Below are 20,023 nucleotides of genomic sequence, written 5' to 3'. Positions count from 1 at the left end.
ATTTTATTTTAGTGATGCACCTCTCATTTTTGCATCTTGTTAAGGAGTTTATCCTCTTGATAACAGCAAAATGTAATGAGTGATGTTCAGAAAGATCACTGTTGGAGGTCTGAACATTTTTACAATTTACATAGATTAACTGGATGAAGGCACTGAAATGTTGTTAAATATACTCATGACTAAAAGATAAGTAAGATTGAAAGCTGGGAACAGGACACAGGAGACTACAAATGATTATGGATTGTTGAGACAGAGAGTCATAGAAAAGTACTGCATAGAAAGGCCCTTCAGCCCATCTAGCCCATACCAAAACCATGTAAACTGCCTACTCCCATCAACCTGCACTGGGACCATAGCCTTTCATACCCTCCATTATCCATGTACCTATCCTAACTTCTCTTAAACATTGAAATTGAGTTTGCATACAGCTGGCAACTCATTCCATACACGCACTAACCTCTGAGTGAAGGATTCCCCTCACGTTCCCCTTAAACTTCTCACCTTTCACCCTGAACCCATGACCTCTGGTTGAAGTCTCACCCAACCTCAGTGAAAAAGCCTGCTTGCATTTACCCTATTGTTATGATACCAGCCCCCTCCTTTGTGAGAATTGCAAGAGCCCTAGTGAAAGGGGGGTCAATGACCCGAGAGAGAGAGAGCAAGAGAGAGAGAGAGCATGCTGAATGGACACAGGAAATGGAAAGACAGCAACGTGCTGGATACCGCATTCCACTGGGACAAAAGCTGGTGACTGTGGCATTGTTCTCAGGAGACACCTGGGAACTGCAGACGTGCCAACTCGCAGGGACATTGTAAAGCCCTCGGGCAAAGTGGGCTGGTTGAGAGAGAGATTGCATCACCTGCAACCTGATTGACACCTGAGATCCCGTGAGGCAGTATAAAGAAGGGTCTGAAAGAGGACGACCCTCAGACGCACCAAGGAGACACCAAGAAGCACGATACCGCTTCCCGTGGGAACGGGAAGCCATTTTGAAATAAGCCACGTGCGTTAAATTCCGAATGCGGGGTTTGTGGCTGGAACCAACGGAAGATCGCTTTTAACTAACAACGGGGAAGATCGCTCCCCTGATTCCATGGATGTTTTGGGCAAGTTTTTCCGTTTTATCTCTCTCTCTCTCCAACACGTGAAACCAAAAGGGAAAAGCCTGCAGACTGCAGAGTGACTCTTTATATTTCCAATTGGACTCAGTATTATACCCTAGACAACGAAAGAGCTTATTTCTGAGTGATTATTAATGTACCTGCGTTTTAGATTGAGTATTGACGCATGTTATCTGAATGTTTGTATTAACCTTAATTTTTGTGCCCCTTTATTAATAAAACTTTTGAAAATAGTACCATTGGACTTCAACTGACATATCTATCTTTGCTGGTAAGTGAAACCAGTTACTGGTTTCATAACAAGTGGGGTTCTCGTCTCGGGATTTGACACCAAAAAGGGGGAGGTCAGTCAATCGGGATTGTAAGTCAAAAAAAAATAATTTGGATCTGGTACGCAGGTAGCCAGACAGAAAAACCAGCAAAGATGGACGTGTGTGAATTTATGAAAAACGCGACTGTGGCGGCGCTAGAGGTGAGCACCAAATCAGACTTGTTAAATTTGGCGAAGGGGTTAGAGGTGGAAAACGAGCAGGATCAAGCTGAGAGGCAAAGACAGCATGAAATTCGGATCAGAGAGTTAGCAGCAGCCGAGAGAGCGGCAGCGGGGAGAGAAAGAGAGAGGGAGGAGCTAAGGAGAGAGCGGTTTAATGTTAGTTGGGAGCTGAGAGTAGTACCTCCGTTCGAAGAGACGGATGTTGATAGTTATTGCTTGTTTTTTGAAACGGTGGCAGCTATGATGCCGACCCGCAGACGGGCGAGTGCGGTGGCTCCGCCCCTAGAGTCCCAAAGCTATCGCGCATGCGCGGTCATACGCAGCCTGTCCAGAAAAGCAGTGAGCAGTTTAAATCGGGCCAGCAGTAATCTGGCCAAGATGTTTTTACCGACCCTGTACCATGAGGGTTCCGAGGGTGGTAAAACAGAAAGCAGTAAAGTAAAAGGGGGTAAGGGAGAGGAAATAGCCCTGCCCTTAGTGAAGAGAAAGGTCCTAGAGGTAGGAACTAAAGTTGAGAAATGGATAAAGTTGTTAAAATGTCCAGAGTTGGACATGGTTAATCTGTCTGGTTTGGCAGAATTGTTTGAAGAAGTTCAGAGTTCTAAAGGTGTTCTCGATTGTCCCGAGAGTGAAATGAGGGCAGTCTTAGAGAGGAAGGGTATCCTTGCTGTGGAGAAGTCAGCTGAAATGGCCGAGGAGGTTGTTTCAGCTCGCAGGGTTGCGCCTTCCCCAACGGGGGGCTGCCTAGAGAGTAGCTGGAAGGATCGGGGGACGTTAGAATTTGAAAAAGGTACGGGTATTGAAAGCCTGGAAGGGGCCAATGTCCCGTTTGAGTGTGTCCAAGATGGGGGCGCACGTGGTGCTGAACCTGGTAACAGAGCTCAGGGGAAGTCTGAGGTGTTTGATTCAGGGGGACGGGGCGGCCGTCTTTGTGGATCAGATAGGGTTGGTTCAGTAGGAAAAGGGTTAACCTTGGTAACCGTGGGAAGTGTGAGTTCCACGGTGTTTGTATTCGAGAGTGGGGCCAAGGTTAATGCCGAATTTAAGGGGGGAATGAGGATTGTTATTGAAGGAAACGGAAAGTCTGTAGTTCCCAAGTCGAAGGAAGAAATTTTAAACCTGGCAGATCGCTCACAGAGTGAGTCGGGAAATAGCGGGGCCCCCCACTCTATTGTTACGCCAGGGTGGGGTGTGAAGAGGTTGCATTCGAAATGCTACCTGAAAGAGGAGTTGGAATTAAAAACAAATAGCCTGAAGGGTCTTGACAGTTTGGGGCATGGTGTTGAAAAAAATAGCCCCGATGAACGAGGCGGGCGGGAGTTCACCACGCCAAATTACTCAAAGTCCCAACGGGGGGACTCGCCAGAAAAGAGGTGACGGTTAATGGGGATGCCATTTTTTTTTAAAACAGCAAAGCAGGTTTTACGGGTTGCGCCAAAGCCTGTGAATAATAAAGACAGACCTTTGGAGACCTGCCGGCGAAGTAAACCGACCGAAACGATTAGTATTCGCATAAACTTTTGTAGATGCACCTAAGCTAAGATCACACCTCCTTAGTTATGTTGCTGAAGAAAGCAAATAAATAAGCTGGTTATTGAGCTGAAGTCTGATGCTGCCAGGCGTTAGCATGGCACGTGAGGTTAAGGTATTAAAGGAAAGGGGCACTGTACTTGTTACCTGTTTAGATGCTGACTTGAATGTATAACTGTATTACTCTGTAGTGAAAAGAAAAGCTTCTGTATTGTATTAGATTCAAAATTTCTGTAAGACTGTACCACTCTGGGTTTTAACCGCTGGTAAAAACCTTTTTAAGAGGGGAGGTGTTATGATACCAGCCCCCTCCTTTGTGAGAATTGCAAGAGCCCTAGTGAAAGGGGGGTCAATGACCCGAGAGAGAGAGAGCAAGAGAGAGAGAGAGCATGCTGAATGGACACAGGAAATGGAAAGACAGCAACGTGCTGGATACCGCATTCCACTGGGACAAAAGCTGGTGACTGTGGCATTGTTCTCAGGAGACACCTGGGAACTGCAGACGTGCCAACTCGCAGGGACATTGTAAAGCCCTCGGGCAAAGTGGGCTGGTTGAGAGAGAGATTGCATCACCTGCAACCTGATTGACACCTGAGATCCCGTGAGGCAGTATAAAGAAGGGTCTGAAAGAGGACGACCCTCAGACGCACCAAGGAGACACCAAGAAGCACGATACCGCTTCCCGTGGGAACGGGAAGCCATTTTGAAATAAGCCACGTGCGTTAAATTCCGAATGCGGGGTTTGTGGCTGGAACCAACGGAAGATCGCTTTTAACTAACAACGGGGAAGATCGCTCCCCTGATTCCATGGATGTTTTGGGCAAGTTTTTCCGTTTTATCTCTCTCTCTCTCCAACACGTGAAACCAAAAGGGAAAAGCCTGCAGACTGCAGAGTGACTCTTTATATTTCCAATTGGACTCAGTATTATACCCTAGACAACGAAAGAGCTTATTTCTGAGTGATTATTAATGTACCTGCGTTTTAGATTGAGTATTGACGCATGTTATCTGAATGTTTGTATTAACCTTAATTTTTGTGCCCCTTTATTAATAAAACTTTTGAAAATAGTACCATTGGACTTCAACTGACATATCTATCTTTGCTGGTAAGTGAAACCAGTTACTGGTTTCATAACACTATCTATACTCCTCATAATTTTGTATACCTTGATTAAATCTCCTCTCAGTCTTCTATGTTCTAAAGGATACAGTCCTAACCGATTCAATCTTTCCTTATAACTCAGGTTCTCCAAACCCGGCAACATCCTTGTAAATTTTCTCTGTACTCTTCCAACCCTGTTTACACCCTTCCTGTAGGTAGGTGACCAAAACTGCACCCAATACTCCAAATCAGGCCACACCAACGTCTTATGCAACTGCAACATAACATCCCATCTCCTGTACTCAGTATATTTATTTATGAAGACCAATGTGCCAAAAGATTTCTTTACAACCCTACCTACCTGCGACACCATTTTCAACAAATTATGGACCTGTATTCCCTTTGTTCTACCACACTTCTCAGTGCCCCATGGTTCACTGTGTAAGACATACCCTGGTTTGTCCTACCGAAGTGCGAAACCTCGCACTTGTTTACATTAAAATTCATCTGCTACTTTTCAGCCCATTTTTCCACCTGATGCAGATCCCTCTAAAAGCCATGATAACCTTCCTCATTGTCCACTACAACCCCAATCTTGGTATCAGCTGCAAATTTGCTGATCCAGTTAACCACATTATCATCCAGAACATTGATATTGATGACAAACAACAATCCAGCACCGATCACTGTGGCACACCACTAGTCACAGGCCTCCAGTCAGAGAGGCAACCATCTACTATGACTCCTTGACTTCTCCCACAAAGCCAATATCTAAACCAATTTGCCACCTCATTCTGAATGCTGAACGACTGAACCTTCTTGACCAGCCTCCCATGCAGGAACTTGTCAAATGCTTGTTAAAGTCATGTACACAACATCCACCTCCTTGTCTTCATCCACTTTCCTAGTAACTTCCTTGAAAAGTTCTACAAGATTGGTTAGATATGATCTACCATGCATGAAGCCATGCTGACTATCCTTAATCAGTCCATGTCTATCCAAGTATTTGTATATCCAGTTCCTCAGAATACCTTCCAATAACCTTCCCACAACTGATGTCAGCCTCACTGGCCTACTACCTGGTTTATGTTTTTGAACAGTGGTACAACATTGGCTTTCCTTTAATTTTCTGGTACCTCCCCTGTCACCAAGGGTGACTTAAATATCTCCACTAGGGCCTGGAAATTTCTGCACTTGCCTCCCATAAAATCTGAGGGAATATCTTGTCAGGCCCTGGGGATTTATCCACCCTGATTTGCCTCAGGGTAGCAAACACGTCCTCCGCAGTAATCTGTACAGGATCCATGAAGTTGATGCCGCTTTGCCTCATATCTACAAACTCTGTATCTGCCTCCTCAGTAAATACAGTTACCAAGAATCCATTTAAGATCTCCCCCATCTGTTTTGGCTCCACACATGGAGTACCATTCTGGTCTGATGAGATATGTGAGTGGGTAAATGAAGAATAACATGGGAAAAGATGGAACTGTCCACTTTGGATTACAAAACTATGCAGAAATTTGAAGAGACATAACCTGGTCCAAATCTGGGTCTTTCCCTTAAACACAGCTTGATTCATGCTTTACTTATTGCTGAAATAAAATATCACTATTAATTCTTATCAGTAAATGAATAACCAATTTATCCTCCATTCTCACTTCCTCTCTGACCTCTCTGTTTTTGGCTTCTTACACTGCTTCTTTGAAGCCCAAAGTTTTAAGTCATATCATCTTCTAAGAAAACGTAGATCTTGGGACTCAACATAATGTCTGGTTTCTTATATTATTCAGTCAAAGGATGTGGGTTTCATGGGCTGAACTAGCTATTTAATTGCCCATCCGTAACTGGCCTTGAGAAGGTTGTTGTGAGCAGCCTTCTTGAACCACTGCAGTACATGAAGAGTCAATATACCAATGTTAAGGAAGGAATTCCAGGATTTAAACCCACCCTTTCCAGCTTGTGACAAAACTAAATGGATACATCAACAGTTATTCTCTCTCTAGAAATGCTTCCCGATCTACTGGGTGTTTCTTTTATTACAGTTCAACAGTGGTGAGTGGTTTAAATTTGATAATTGTTTTCCTTCTTTCCTTTGTCCTTTTTCAATTCCCTCCATTTATAGCTGCCTTTATTTAAATCTCCTCCACTCGTGAGCTTTCCCTTCTTCAACTGGAAGAAATCACCATCTTCTGTGCCTCTTTTGGTTTCCACTCTATTAGACATGTATCTCCTTTCACTGCTGTACCATTGAAAATGGACTTCTAATGTTGCCTACTTCTGATGAAGGGTCATCTATCTGAACTGTTTACTTTCCATCGCTGCTGCTTAATTAACTGAGTATTTCCAGTATTTTCTTTTTTTTTTATTTTTGGGGCAAAACTTCAATAACTCAATAATCTTATCAAACACAAAGACACCTCATAAAGGAAACCTCATAAATTCAATAGAAACTTTTGGTGACTGTGGCTTTTCCTCGGGGAGTATTTATTTGTATTCTTTAATTAAGCCCTTGCAAACATGCAGCAATTTCAACAACCCTAGCAACCACATTATTACTACTTTGCAACCTTGGAATGGTTGACACAAAAAGCGGACAGGAAATATTATAGGAATAGTCAGCTCAGATAGTTGCTAAGCATCAGTTCCTGGATGATTAGAAAGGAACGCTGGTGAAGTTCTCTGTTTCAGTTACCTTGATAAAGATCATTATAAATTACTGCTCATTCTTTTTAACACACTTCTCTTTTAATCCCATTAGCACAAGGGATACGTTGTTTAGACAATAATTGAAGTTAAGCAATAAATCACTTTGATACAACAAAAACTAAAATGTAATAAAAATGAATGGCTTGAAAAAATTTGGAACTGTACTTTATGTTCCTAAAGGAAACACGTACCAAAATTAGCTCAAATATTGTAGATTGAAATATTTTATAAATATATTTATAATTCTAAGACAAGGTAAGTATATGCCATCCATGTACCTTTTCCACAAGGTCAGAGACTCGATTAAAATATGCTGGTAGTTTTCACACCAGTCCTGAAAGAAAGCCAAGGGATCGAATGCAAGGTGGCCTCACCTCAGCATGTGAGTACTGCATGGGGCTGAATGATGAGTTCAGAGATCAGCTATGGCAGCAATTGACCTCTAGTTTGTCTTGGACTTCTAAATTTGATCAGTGTCCAAGAGGAACTGAGCCATGGACTAGACAGCCAGCGGTGTTCTCATGCACACATCTGTTATGATTCTACAAACACACCAGGTGCTGTTGCTAGCATTTGTTACTGTTTATAATATATTCTTTCAAGATATTTAGGTCACTTACAAGGAAAATCAACATTTGCTCAGGTGCTGATTACACTCCTTTCTGTTCTACCAGAGTAAAACATAAATGTTGCAATGAATCTTTTAACTTGCTGAAAATGAACAAAGTTACAACTAGAATCAAGCAAATATCTGATTAGACCATACTTGGTGTACTCCAAGTAGCTCTGGGCACAATTGGCTTATGAAAAATATACTGATCAAAGAGAAAGATTCATACAAAAAAATCATAGACCCACAGAACAGTATAGCATTGAAAGAGACGAGTTGGTCTGCCATGTGCTCATCAGCTTACTAAGAAGAATCTATCCAATTTTTTTACAGGTCCTCTTCAGGAGGCCCTAGAATTTATTTTTTTCAGATGATTTTCCAACTCCCTTTTCAATGCTACAACTGGAGCTCTCTCAACTACCATCCCTTGGTGAGTACTCCAAAATTCATACTCTGGTACATAAAAATGTTTCTTCTCTTGCCATCTTTGATTATTTTGCCAATCATCATGCTTCTACAACCCCTTCTTCCTGACCCTTCTTTCTATGGACTCTTTAACCCAGGCAACCTGTTCATATTCTATATCTTCACAGTATGGTTCGGGTCAATTTTGACCTGGCCCAAGAATCCCCTCATAACAAGTGTCTTTACCAAACTTTGAACCACAGATCTATTTAGAATGTATAAATAGCCCATCTGACATTAATAAATGGGTGATTAATCCTTAATTAATATTTCAGAGACCTAAAATCCATTTCAATAGATACGGGTCAAACTTGACCCGAAACAGCCTTAATATACAAAAATTTGTAGCACCTGTACAAAAGTATAAAATTTTTAAAATATTTTCATTTTTGCGCACTTTGGGTCACTTTAGGAAAAGTGATCAAATTTCGGCTAAAAAAAATAGCATTTAGGGTGTTTTTACTGCTGTCAAGTGTCAAAACGGGTCAAATTTGACCTGAACAGAATGTAAGGGTTAAGATCAAATACCTCTATCTGATACCTTGAAACTTCTCTTTCGAAAAGAACAACCCAATCTCCTCTGGCCTTTTCACATTTTGTGCATCTTTTATTCATGCAATAAATTTACTAAGTCCCTTCTGTTTCCTTTCTTAAATATTCAGAATGGGACACAAACCTATAGCTGTGGCCAAACCTTTATTTTATAAATGCTCATGATTACTTTATTGATCTTAGAGGCACAGAAAATAGCAGAAGTAGGTCATTCACTATCATAAGAATGCTTCATTATTTCGTATAATGATAGTTCTTCTATCTCAAACCATATTCTCACCCTCTCTCCATACCCTTTGATGTCTTTTACATTTATAAATCTAATACTTTCTTAACTATATTTAATAAATTGTCTTCAAAGGCATTCTAATGAAAAGAATTCAGCAGGTTCACCAATCTCTGAGTGAGGAAGTTGCTCTTCATCTCAGTCCAGAATGCCTTCCACTGTATCCTGAGACCAGAATACTTGCTTCTGGAATCCCTTGCCATGAGAAATACCTTGCCTGCATCCGGTCTGTCAAACTCTCTCAGCATTTTATATATTTGTATACCTATGAGATCTCCCATCATTATTTCTAAACTCTGGAGAATAGATGCTCAGTTGCCACAAGCTCTCCTACTATCAATTTTGTGAATCTTTGTTGCACTGCCCCCATTAGTAGGTATATCCTTTCTTAGGCAAGGCAACAAAGGCCACATGTAAGCCCCCAGCTGTGGTCTCACCAAGGTCCTGTAAAATCCTAGCTGCTATATTCAAAGTCTGTGCATTAAAAGCTAACATACCATTTGCCTTCTTAAGTGCTTGCTGTACTTACGTTTTGCTTTCAGTGATAAGTGTACAAGGACACTAGATCCTTTATACATTAGCATTTATCAATCATTTCCAATTTATAATTCCCCTGCTTGTTTTCTTGGGAAGGTAGATAACTTCATATATTTACCCATGTTGTACCCATGGTGACTACTTTGTGCATGTTATAGAACATAGACTAGTACAGCACAGTACAGGCCCTTCAGCCCACAATGTTGTGCTGACCCTTAAACCCTGCCTTCCATATATCCCCCCACCTTAAATTCCTCCGTATACCTGTCTAGTAGTCTCTTAAGCTTCACTAGTGTATCTGCCTCCACCACTGACTCAGGCAGTGCATTCCACGCACCAACCACTCTCTGAGTGAAAAACCTTCCTCTAATCTCCCCCTTAAACTTCCCTCCCCTTACCTTAAAGCCATGTCCTCTTGTATTGAGCAGTGGTGCCCTGGGGAAGAGGCGCTGGCTGTCCACTCTATCTATTCCTCTTAATATCTTGTAAACCTCTATCATGTCTTCTCTCGTCCTCCTCCTCTCCAAAGAGAAAAGCCCCAGCTCCCTTAATTTCTGATCATAATGCATACTCTCTAAACCAGGCAGCATCCTGGTAAATCTCCTCTGTACCCTTTCCAATGCTTCCACATCCTTCCTATAGTGAGGTGACCAGAACTGGTCACCCTACTCGAAGTGTGGCCTAACCAGAGTTTTATAGAGCTGCATCATTACCTCGCGACTCTTAAACTTTATCCCTCGACTTATGAAAGCTAACATCCCATAAGCTTTCTAAACTACCCTACCTACCTGTGAGGCAACTTTCAGGGATCTGTGGACATGTACCCCCAGATCCCTCTGCTCCTCCACACTACCAAGTATCCTGCCATTTACTTTGTACTCTGTCTTGGAGTTTGTCCTTCCAAAGTGTACCACCTCACATTTCTCCGGGTTGAACTCCATCTGCCACTTCTCAGCCCACTTCTGCATCCTATCAATGTCTGTCTGCAATCTTCAACAATCCTCTACACTATCCACAACACCACCAGCCTTTGTGTCACCTGCAAACTTGCCAACCCACACTTCTACCCCCACATCCAGGTCGTTAATAAAAATCACTAGAAGTAGGGGTCCCAGAACTGATCCTTGTGGGACACCACTAATCACAACCCTCTAATCTGAATATACTCCCTCCACCACGACCCTCTGCTTTCTGCAGGCAAGCCAATTCTGAATCCACCTGGCCAAACTTCCCTGGATCCCATGCCTTCTGACTTTCTGAATAAGCCTACTGTGTGGAACCTTATCAAATGCCTTACCAAAATCCATGTAGATCACAGCCACTACACTACCCTCATCTATGTGCCTGGTCACCTTCTCAAAGAACTCTAACAGGCTTGTCAGACATGATCTGCCCTTCACAAGGCCATGCTGACTGTCCCTGATCAGACCATGATTCTCTAAATGCCCATCAATCCTATCTCTAAGAATCTTTTCCAACAGCTTTCCCACCACAGACGTAAGGCTCACTGGTCTATAATTACCAGGACTATCCCTACTACCTTTTTTGAACAAGGGGACAACATTCGCTTCCCTCCAATCCACCAGTACCATTCCCATGGACAACGAGGACATAAAGATCCTAGCCAGAGGCTCAACAATCTCTTCCCTCGCCTCTTGGAGCAGCCTGGGGAATATTCCATCAGGCCCCAGGGACTTATCTGTCCTAATGTATTTTAACAACTCCAACACCTCCTCTCCCTTAATATCAACATGCTCCAGAACATCAACCTCACTCATATTGTCCTCACCGTCATCAAGTTCCCTGTCATTGGTAAATACCGAAGAGAAGTATTCATTGAGGACCGCACTCACTTCCATAGCCTTCAGGCACATCTTCCCACCTTTATCTCTGATCGGTCCTACCTTCACTCCTGTCATCCTCTTGTTCTTCATATAATTGAAGAATGCCTTGGGGTTTTCCTTTACCTTACTGCCAAGGCCTCTCATGCCCCCTCCTTACTCTCCTCAGCCCCTTCTTAAGCTCCTTTCTTGCTACCCTATATTCCTCAATAGCCCCATCTGATCCTTGCTTCCTAAACCTCATGTATGCTGCCTTCTTCCACCTGACTAGATTTTCCACCTCACTTGTCACCCATGGTTCCTTCACCCATCCATTCTTTATCTTCCTCACTGGGACAAATTTATCCCTAACATCCTGCAAGAGATCCCTAAACAATGACCACATGTCCATAGTACATTTCCCTGCAAAAACATCATCCCAATTCACACCTGCAAGTTCTAGCCTTACAGCCTCATAATTTGTCCTTCCCCAATTAAAAATTTTCCTGTCCTCTCTGATTCTATCCTTTTCCATGATAACGCTAAAGGTCAGGGAGTAGTGGTCACTATCCCCCAGATGCTCACCCACTGACAGATTTGTGACCTGACCTGGTTCGTTACCTAATACTAGATCTAGTATGGCATTCCCCCAGTCAGCCTGTCAACATACTGTGACAGGAATCCATCCTGGACACACTTAAACTCTGCCCCATCTAAACCCTTGAAACTAATCAAGTGCCAATCAATATTAGGGAAGTTAAAGTCACCCATGATAACAACACTGTTATTTTTGCATCTTTCCAAAATCTACCTCCCAATCAGCTCCTCGGTATCTCTGCTGCTACCAGGGGGCCTATAAAATACACCCAGTAGAGTAACTGCTCCCTTCCTGTTCCTGACTTCCACCCATACTGACTCAAAAGAGGATCCTGCTACATTACCCACCCTTTCTGCAGCTGTAATAATATCCCTGCCCTTTCCACCCCTCTCTATCCCTTTTAAAACACTGAAATCCAGGAATATCGAGAATCTATTCCTGCCTTGGTGCCAGCCAAGTCTCTGTAATGGCCACTACATCATAATTCCATGTATGTATCTAAGCTCTCAGTTCATCACCTTTGTTCCTGATGCTTCTTGCATTGAAGTACATGCACTTTACTACCTTTACACCCTTTATTCTGCTTCTCTTTCCTCTTTATATGTTAGGTCTGGCTTTACTCCATGCACTATTGCAGTTCTCGCATGACCTTTATCCTCCTCCACCTCACTATCTGCTCTAACACTCTGGTTCCCCTCCCCCTGCAAATCTAGTTTAACCCCCCCCCCCCCCCCCCCCCCCGAGCAGCACTAGCAAACCTTTCTGCAAGGATATTAGTCCCCCTCCAGTTCAGGTGCAACCCGTCCCATCAGAACAGGTCCCACCTTCCCTGGAACAAAGCCCAATTGTCCAGAAACATGAAGCCCTCCCTCCTGCACCAACTCCTTAGCCACATATTTAGCTGCATTATCTTCCAGTTTCTAGCCTCACTAGTACGTGGCACGGGTAGTAATCCTGAGATTGCAACCCTGGAGGTCCTGTCCTTCAACTTTGTACCTAACTCCCTAAACTCTCTTTGCAGGACCTCCTCCTTCTTCCTATCCACGTCATTGGTCCCTACATGGACCACGACATCTGGCTGCTCACCCTCCCTCTTGAGAATACGGAGAACTCGATCTGAGATATCATGGACCCTGGTACCAGGAAGGCAACAAACCATCCAGGATTCTCCATCTCTCTCACAGAACCTCTTATCTGTCCCCCTAACTATCGAATCCCCTATCACTACTGCTCTCCTCTTTTCCCTCCTTCCCTTCTGAGCTGAAGGTCCAGTCTCGGTGCCAGAGACGCAACCACTGCAACTTGTCTCTGGTAGGTCATCCCCACCATCAGTATCCAAAACGGTATACTTATTGTTGATGAGAATGGCCACAGGGGTGCTCTGTTCATTCTGTCTATTCCCCTTCCCTCTCCTGACAGTCACCCAACTACCTGCCTCCTGACTTTTAGGGGTGACTATCTCCCCGAAACTCCTGTCTACTTCTGCCTCTGCCTCCCGAATGATCCGAAGGTCATCCAGCTCCAGCTCCAGTTCCCTAACTCGGTTTGTCAGGAGCTGCAGCTGGATGCACCTTTTGCAGGTGTAGTCATCAGGGAAAACAGTGCTCACCCTGACTTTCCACATACTGCACACGGAGCACCCGACTGCCCTAACTGCTGCCTCCATTACCTACTCCTAAGTTAATTAGATTAATTAAAGGAGATTACCCAGCCTTACCTCACCTGGAGTGAAGCTGGTACTCAGCCTCTCGAGCCCAAGCCTTCCTACTCTGTCTCCCACTTGGTCCAAGTTACTTTGAATCCTCTTTGCACCTTCCTCTCTACTCATAATCCAACCAGTTTTAAGATGTTGGCAACTTCAGAAATATTTATTTATTGAGAAACACCACAGAACAGGCCCTTCCAGCCCATCGAGTCGTGCTGCTCAGCAACCCTCGATTTAACCCTAGCCCAATCATAGGACTATTTACAATGATCAAATAACTGAACAACCGGTATGTCTTTGTACTGTGGGAGGAAACTGGAGCACCCGGAGGACACCCACAAATCACAGGGGTTGAACCCAGCTCGCTGGTACTGTGATTTGTGCCCACCATTACGCTACTGTGCCACCCCATATTCAGTTCCTTCATCCAAAACGTCGATGAATCTCTCGAACTGATCCCTTTGGTAGCCAAAAGGTCACTTTCTGCCACCTAAAAAAGCCCATTTATAATTCTCTGTTTCTTGTTTGTCAACCAAATTTTAATCCATTATTTTATCTTCCAACCCCACATGCTTTAAAATTGCACATTAATCTATATATACAGTAGGTTTGTGTTGAAGGCCTTCTAAAGAATTAAGTAATATACATTAATTGGTTCTTTCATATCTATCTACTAATTAAATCCTAACAAAAAACATCAGTAGGTTGCAAATCACAATTTCCCTTTCATGAATCCATGTCAAAGTTGTCTAAAACCCTTTAGTGTTTACCATTATCACATCTGTTATTACAGGCTTCAGCACTTTCCCTATTGATAATGAAACTGAACTGTAACCAACTAACCAAGCCATAGGCTAACCATATTGTCGTTCCCCGTTTAAACACACTTTTCTGTTTTTAAATAATCCGCAGGAACTGTTCCACGATCTGCTGAAATTTGGAAAATGACAACCGAGGTATCCACTATTTCCATGGAAACCTCACAGTCCTCTAGCAGGGAGAAGATTAAAATGAACAGATTTATTCAGGCAGCATCTATAGGGAGAAGCACTGTTGATGTTTCGGGCCGAGACCCTTCGTCAGGACTAACTGAAAGGAAAGATAGTAAGAGATTTGAAAGTAGTGGGGGGAGGGGGAAATGCGAAATGATAGGAGAAGACCGGAGGGGGTGGGATGAAGCTAAGAGCTGGAAAGGTGATTGGCCAAAGTGATACAGAGCTGGAGAAGGAATAGGATCATGGGACAGGAGGCCTCGGGGGAAAGAAAGGGGGGGAGGGAAACACCAGAGGGAGATGGAGAACAGGCATACAACTAAATATGTCAGGGATGGGGTAAGAAGGGGAGGAAGGGCATTAACTGAAGTTAGAGAAGTCAATGTTCATGCCATCAGGTTGGAGGCTACCCAGTCGGTATATAAGGTGCTGTTCCTCCAACCTGAGAGTGGCTTCATCTTGACAGTAGAGGAGGCCATGGATAGACATAACAGAATGGGAATGGGATGTGGAATTAAAATGTGTGGCCACTGGGAGATCCTGCTTTTTCTGGTGAACTGAGTGTAGGTTCGATCCCTGCGAAAAGCAGAAAGAGGGGAGGAGGGAAAGATGTGCTTGGTAGTGGGATCCCTTTGGAGGTGGCAGAAGTTACGGAGAATTATACGTTGGACCTGAAGGCTGGTGGGGTGGTAGGTAAGGACAAGGGGAACCCTATCCCGAGTGGGGTGGCGGGTGGATGGGGTGAGGGCATCTCTCCCATTTCCCGCAGATCTGCCCTCACCCCTTCCACCCGCCACCCCACTCGGGATAGGGTTCCCCTTGTCTTTTTATATATTGGTGAAACCCGACGCAGACTGGGAGACCGTTTCGCTGAACACCTATGCTCGTTCCGCCAGAAAAAGCAGGATCTCCCAGGGGCCACACATTTTAATTCCATGTCACATTCCCATTCTGATATGTTTATCCATGGCCTCCTCTACTGTCAAGATGAAGCCACTCTCAGGTTGGAGGAACAACACCTTATATACCGGCTGGGTAGCCTCCAACCTGATGGCATGAATATTGACTTCTCTAACTTCCGTTAATGCCCCTCCTCCCCTTCTTACCCCATCCCTGACATATTTAGTTGTTTGCCTGTTCTCCACCTCCCTCTGGTGTTCCCCCCCCCTTTCTTTCTCCTGAGGCCTCCCGTCCCATGATCCTTTTCCTTCTCCAGCTCTGTATCACTTTCGCCAATCACCTTTCCAGCTCTTAGCTTCATCCCACCCCCTCCAGTCTTCTCCTATCATTTCACATTTCCTCTTCCCCCCACTACTTTCAAATCTCTTACTGTCTTTCCTTTCAGTTAGTCCTGACGAAGGGTCTCGGCCCGAAACGTCGACAGTGCTTCTCCCTATAGATGCTGCCTGGCCTGCTGTGTTCCACCAGCATTTTGTGCGTCTAGTTGTTTGTATTTCCAGCATCTGCAGATTTCCTTGTGTTTGCAGATTTATTCAGTTTAATTTTTCCAGGACTTCTTTGTTAGCCAATACTAATTTCTATTGATTCCTCCTTTTCATTAGACCTTTGGTTGCCCTGCATTGGAAAGCTAGTTAGAACATAACCAATTTAGTTTCACTGGATTGCTCTGCTATTTCTTTGTTCTCCATTACAAATTCTTATTTTTGTGACTGCGGGGGATCTGCAGTTGCTATCTTTCTTTTATGCATTGGTAGAAGCTTTATCATAGATTCAAAGAGCAATACAACATGGATACAAACCCTTTGGCCCAATTAGTCCATGCCAACCATGGTGCCCACCTAGCTGGTTCCAATTTCCTGTGTTCAGCCCCTCCATGTACCCAGCCAAGAGATTCTTATCTCTTGTACTATTGTAGCTGCCTCAGCCACTTCATCTGGCAGTTGATTTCATAAACTCATCACTCTCTGTACAAAACGTTGCCACCCAGGTCCCTTTTAAGCTTGTACCCTTACACCCTTAACCTACGCCTCCTAGTTCTGGACACCCTAACCTGGGGAAAGGATTGTTTTTTATTATTTTGATTTGAGATACAATATGGTTACAGGCCCTTCCACCCCAGTAAGTTCCACCACCCAGATACGCTCATGTGACCAATAAACCAACTACCCTGCATGTCTTTGGAATGTGTGAGGAAACCAGAGCACCCAGAGGAAATACCCGCAGTCACGGGGAGAACGTACAAATTCTTACAAACAGTGTCAGAACTGAACCCAGGTTGCTGTCACTGTAATAACATTATGCTAACTGCTAAGCTACCATGTCACCCCAAAATGCTGTGGTATCTAGGAATAAAAACCTAGCCTGACTAACTTTCTTAATATACAATCTCAATATCAATTTTCAAAGTGAAGTTTATGTTACCATAGAATAGCTTGAGATTCATTTTCTTGCAGGCATTTACAGGACAAGGAAACTTAGACCTTCTAGTCCTGGCAACGTCCTCATAAATCTTGGCAAGCATGATGGGAAAGTAATAGTAGGAAGTTTTAGCTGCCCTAATATTGATCAGGAAAGTTTGTTCAGGAAAGCTTTCTGAGTCAATATGTAAACACGAGGTAATCTGCAGATCCTGGAAATTCAAGCAACACACGCAAAATGCTGATGGAACTCAGCAAGTCAGGCAGCATCTATGGACTCTGATGAAGGGATTCTGCCCAAAATGTCGACTGTTTAACTCTTTTCCATAGATTCTCCCTGATCTGCTGAGTTCCTCCAGCATTTTGTGTGCATAGCTATGAAAAAAGATAGGACTGGTCCAGAAATTAATGTCCAAAATAAGGTGAAGCATACTTTTGACAGGAACTTGATTGGAAGATGCCGTTAGCAGGTAAAGTGAGTAGGAGGCTTTTAAAAGTTAGAAAGGGAGACTCCAGTGCTTGTATAAGACCATAAGATATCGGAGCAGAATTAGGCCAGCTGGCCAACCGAGTCTGCACCACCATTCAATCATGGCTGATCCTCTTACCCCTCCTCATCCTCATTCAGCAACCTGCTCTCTGAAACCTTTGAGGTTGTGTCCAATCAAGAACAATCAAGAAAATGTTCCTGTTAGAGTAAAGGCAAGGCCAGCAACATCAGGAAACCCTTGGCAATGAAGGATATTGAGGCTCAGGTCAGAAATAAGGAGGCATATGTTAGGTAAATGAAGCTGACATCAGGCAAATCACTTGAGGAGAATGTAAAAGTACACTACAGAAAGTAGGAGGGTAAAAGGAGGACACAATGGATTCCTGGCAGATAAGATGAATGAGAATCCTAAAAGTTTCTATAAGTATGTTAAAAGCAAAAAGTTAACCCAGGAGAGAAGATTCCTAAACTTTCAGTATGGTCATTTATTTATGGAGACATGGGAGATGGGAAAGGTCTTAAATAGACCATAAGACATAGGCCCATCGAGTCTGCTCAGCCCCAATTCCCTGCTTTCACTTTTGAACTTGTATCCCTTCATGGCCAGATCAATCACAATATATCAACCTCTGCCTTAAATATACAAAAAGACTTGACCTCCACAGCTGCCCGTGGTAAAGAATTCCACCAATTCACCACTCTCTGGCTAAAGAAATTCCTCCCCATCTCCATTTTAAAAGAACACCCCTCTATTCTGGGGCTGTGTCCTCTAGTCTTGGATTCTCCCACCATAGGGAACATCCTCTCCACACCCACTCTATCATGGCTTTCACTTTTTGATAGGTTTCTGTGAGATCACCTCTCATTCTTCTGAGTTCCAGAGATTACAGGCCCAGCACCATCAAATGCTCTTAATATATCTTATTTCTGTTTACGGAAAAGGATATGGAAGCAGGGAAAGGAACATTAATATTTTGGATTGTATCAATATTTCAAATAAAGGACATTGAGGGTCTTGAAGTCGATAAATACCTGTGACATGATCAGGTGTATCTTAAGATATTGAGGAAAGAAAAGGAATAAGTTACTATGGTTCTGGTAGAGATCTCTAAATCTTCATTAGCTACAGGTAAGGTTCTGAAAGACTGAAGGATGGCAAATTTCAGACATCTGTGAGGGAAAGCCAGGAAAATACATGCCTGTAAGGCTGTTATCAGGGGTAGGAAAGTTAATGGAATGAATTCTGAGGGAAAGGATCTACCTGCACTTTGAAAGGCAATGACTGAGGGATAGTTAGCTGGGCTTTGTGAATGGGAAATCAAGTCTTACAGATATAACTACATATTTTACAGAGATAACTAAGAGAATTGATCGAGCAATTTAGTAGATGTCATCTACGTGGACTTCCGCAAGGCCTTTGACAAGGTCATAGATGGTAAACTGGTCTGGAAGTTGAGAACATCTGGCATCCAGGGTGAGTCAGCAAATTGGATACAAAAATTGGCTTGGCGGTAGGAGGCGAAGAGTGGTGTGTGTTTTTCTGACGGGAGGACTGGACCAATGGTGTGCCACAGGGATTGGTTCAGGGTACCCTGTGAGATTTCATTTATATTCATGATCTGGATGAAAATATAGGAAGCATGATAAGTAAGTTTGCAGATCACTCCAAATAGGTGGCAGAGGAGACAATGAAGAAAGTTTCCTAACTTACGATAATATCTAGGTTGACTGAGAAAGTGGGAAAAGTAATGACAATTGGAACTTATCTCAGATAGATCCAAAGTAATTTATCTGAGAAGTCAAACCAGAGCAGGACATACATAGTGAATAGCAGGGTTCCGGGGAGTGCATGGAGCACAGAGACCTACAGGTATAAGTACATAGCTTCCTGAAAATGCTGACACAGTCAGGCAGGAAGAAGACATATGACATGCTTGCCTGCATTGGTTAGGACAATAATAACAGGAGTAAAGGCATCAAGTTACGAGATGTGGTTCAGACTGCTCCCTGAGTTTTGCTTGTAGTTATGGTTGCCACACTGCATAAAATGCATAACTAGACAAGAAAGGATGCAGAAAGGATTCACACGGATGTTGACTGGCTGGAGTAAAAAGGAGAGACTGGATAAACTGGGACTGCTTACCCTGGAACAAAGGGCTGACCTTAAAATACTATGGGGCATGGATAGGGTAGATAATCATTATATTTTTCCCTGGGGTAGAAGAGTTTAAAACTATATCTTTTCCCAAGCAAGAGGAATCTAAAACACAAAACCATAAATTTAAAGTGAGATGAGAAAGATTTAAAGGAGAACTAAGGGGCATTGTTTTTACAGAGAGGGTGGTTGGTACATGAACGATCAAGTCAGAGGAAGTGGTAGAGCCAGGTACAATTAAGGTGTTCAAAAGCCATTTACAGGTACATGGATAAGAAAGGTTTAGAGAAGTATGGGCCAAACACAAGCAAATCAAGGTATCTTATGAAGGCACCTTGATCAATGGGGGATGAATTGGGTCAAAGGGCTTGGTTCCATGCTGTATAACTCGTTTGGTTTCTATAACAAAATATATTAGTAGATACAAAGAAAAGCTGAGCCTACAGAGGAGGCCCTGAGCTCATCCTTTTAGCCACAAAGTC

At 43.3% G+C, this 20,023-nt stretch overlaps 1 protein-coding gene across 9 annotated transcripts in view; it reads right to left on the bottom strand.

Annotated features, from left to right (window-relative positions):
* Positions 1 to 20,023, bottom strand: part of cacna1c (calcium channel, voltage-dependent, L type, alpha 1C subunit) — a 737,294-nt gene that overhangs the window by 77,946 nt on the left and 639,325 nt on the right. The gene's annotated exons all lie outside the window — the stretch shown is intronic.

Source organism: Hemitrygon akajei, chromosome 10 (assembly GCF_048418815.1).
Source record: "Hemitrygon akajei chromosome 10, sHemAka1.3, whole genome shotgun sequence".
Lineage (NCBI taxonomy): Eukaryota > Metazoa > Chordata > Chondrichthyes > Myliobatiformes > Dasyatidae > Hemitrygon > Hemitrygon akajei.
The sequence above is the reverse complement of the archived record's forward strand: the minus strand, read 5'-3'. Positions and strand labels throughout refer to the sequence as shown.